We start from the raw sequence: 2,887 nt of genomic DNA, 5'->3' as shown, positions 1-2,887 counted from the left end.
ATATAACTCATGACACCACTAATAGGCTAGCTGGAGTTGGCCGAAAGCTATTTCAGAAGGAAGGGCAACCTCTGGCGCGGCGGAAAAACCCGGAAGTTCAATGCCCAAAATGCTGAAGTAGCTTTCAAATTGCTTCTCTAAGTAATCCATCTCAAATATAAGTCATGACACCACTAATAGGCTAGCTGGAGTTGGCCGAAAGCTATTTCAGAAGGAAGGGCAACCTCTGGCGCGGCGGAAAAACCCGGAAGTTCAATGCCCAAAATGCTGAAGTAGCTTTCAAATTGCTTCTCTAAGTAATCCATCTCAAATATAAGTCATGACACCACTAATAGGCTAGCTGGAGTTGGCCGAAAGCTATTTCAGAAGGAAGGGCAACCTCTGGCGCGGCGGAAAAACCCGTAAGTTCAATGCCCAAAATGCTGAAGTAGCTTTCAAATTGCTTCTCTAAGTAATCCAACTCAAATATAACTCATGACACCACTAATAGGCTAGCTGGAGTTGGCCGAAAGCTATTTCAGAAGGAAGGGCAACCTCTGGCGCGGCGGAAAAACCCGTAAGTTCAATGCCCAAAATGCTGAAGTAGCTTTCAAATTGCTTCTCTAAGTAATCCAACTCAAATATAACTCATGACACCACTAATAGGCTAGCTGGAGTTGGCCGAAAGCTATTTCAGAAGGAAGGGCAACCTCTGGCGCGGCGGAAAAACCCGGAAGTTCAATGCCCAAAATGCTGAAGTAGCTTTCAAATTGCTTCTCTAAGTAATCCATCTCAAATATGTCATGACACCACTAATAGGCTAGCTGGAGTTGGCCGAAAGCTATTTCAGAAGGAAGGGCAACCTCTGGCGCGGCGGAAAAACCCGGAAGTTCAATGCCCAAAATGCTAACGTAGCTTTCAAATTGCTTCTCTAAGTAATCCATCTCAAATATAAGTCATGACACCACTAATAGGCTAGCTGGAGTTGGCCGAAAGCTATTTCAGAAGGAAGGGCAACCTCTGGGCGGCGGAAAAACCCGTAAGTTCAATGCCCAAAATGCTGAAGTAGCTTTCAAATTGCTTCTCTAAGTAATCCAACTCAAATATAACTCATGACACCACTAATAGGCTAGCTGGAGTTGGCCGAAAGCTATTTCAGAAGGAAGGGCAACCTCTGGCGCGGCGGAAAAACCCGGAAGTTCAATGCCCAAAATGCTGAAGTAGCTTTCAAATTGCTTCTCTAAGTAATCCATCTCAAATATAAGTCATGACACCACTAATAGGCTAGCTGGAGTTGGCCGAAAGCTATTTCAGAAGGAAGGGCAACCTCTGGCGCGGCGGAAAAACCCGAAAGTTCAATGCCCAAAATGCTGAAGTAGCTTTCAAATTGCTTCTCTAAGTAATCCATCTCAAATATAAGTCATGACACCACTAATAGGCTAGCTGGAGTTGGCCGAAAGCTATTTCAGAAGGAAGGGCAACCTCTGGCGCGGCAGAAAAACCCATAAGTTCAATGCCCAAAATGCTGAAGTAGCTTTCAAATTGCTTCTCTAAGTAATCCAACTCAAATATAAGTCATGACACCACTAATAGGCTAGCTGGAGTTGGCCGAAAGCTATTTCAGAAGGAAGGGCAACCTCTGGCGCGGCGGAAAAACCCGGAAGTTCAATGCCCAAAATGCTGAAGTAGCTTTCAAATTGCTTCTCTAAGTAATCCAACTCAAATATAAGTCATGACACCACTAATAGGCTAGCTGGAGTTGGCCGAAAGCTATTTCAGAAGGAAGGGCAACCTCTGGCGTGGCGGAAAAACCCGTAAGTTCAATGCCCAAAATGCTGAAGTAGCTTTCAAATTGCTTCTCTAAGTAATCCAACTCAAATATAACTCATGACACCACTAATAGGCTAGCTGGAGTTGGCCGAAAGCTATTTCAGAAGGAAGGGCAACCTCTGGCGCGGCGGAAAAACCCGGAAGTTCAATGCCCAAAATGCTGAAGTAGCTTTCAAATTGCTTCTCTAAGTAATCCAACTCAAATATAACTCATGACACCACTAATAGGCTAGCTGGAGTTGGCCGAAAGCTATTTCAGAAGGAAGGGCAACCTCTGGCGCGGCGGAAAAACCCGTAAGTTCAATGCCCAAAATGCTGAAGTAGCTTTCAAATTGCTTCTCTAAGTAATCCAACTCAAATATAACTCATGACACCACTAATAGGCTAGCTGGAGTTGGCCGAAAGCTATTTCAGAAGGAAGGGCAACCTCTGGCGCGGCGGAAAAAACCCGGAAGTTCAATGCCCAAAATGCCAACGTAGCTTTCAAATTGCTTCTCTAAGTAATCCATCTCAAATATAAGTCATGACACCACTAATAGGCTAGCTGGAGTTGGCCGAAAGCTATTTCAGAAGGAAGGGCAACCTCTGGAGCGGCGGAAAAAACCCGGAAGTTCAATGCCCAAAATGCTGAAGTAGCTTTCAAATTGCTTCTCTAAGTAATCCAACTCAAATATGACTCATGACACCACTAATAGGCTAGCTGGAGTTGGCCGAAAGCTATTTCAGAAGGAAGGGCAACCTCTGGCGCAGCGGAAAAACCCGAAAGTTCAATGCCCAAAATGCTGAAGTAGCTTTCAAATTGCTTCTCTAAGTAATCCATCTCAAATATAAGTCATGACACCACTAATAGGCTAGCTGGAGTTAGCCGAAAGCTATTTCAGAAGGAAGGGCAACCTCTGGCGCGGCGGAAAAACCCGAAAGTTCAATGCCCAAAATGCTGAAGTAGCTTTCAAATTGCTTCTCTAAGTAATCCATCTCAAATATAAGTCATGACACCACTAATAGGCTAGCTGGAGTTGGCCGAAAGCTATTTCAGAAGGAAGGGCAACCTCTGGCACGGCAGAAAAACCCATAAGTT

Source organism: Palaemon carinicauda, chromosome 22 (genome assembly GCF_036898095.1).
Source record: "Palaemon carinicauda isolate YSFRI2023 chromosome 22, ASM3689809v2, whole genome shotgun sequence".
Classification (NCBI taxonomy): Eukaryota; Metazoa; Arthropoda; class Malacostraca; order Decapoda; family Palaemonidae; genus Palaemon; species Palaemon carinicauda.
The sequence above is the reverse complement of the archived record's forward strand: the minus strand, read 5'-3'. Positions refer to the sequence as shown.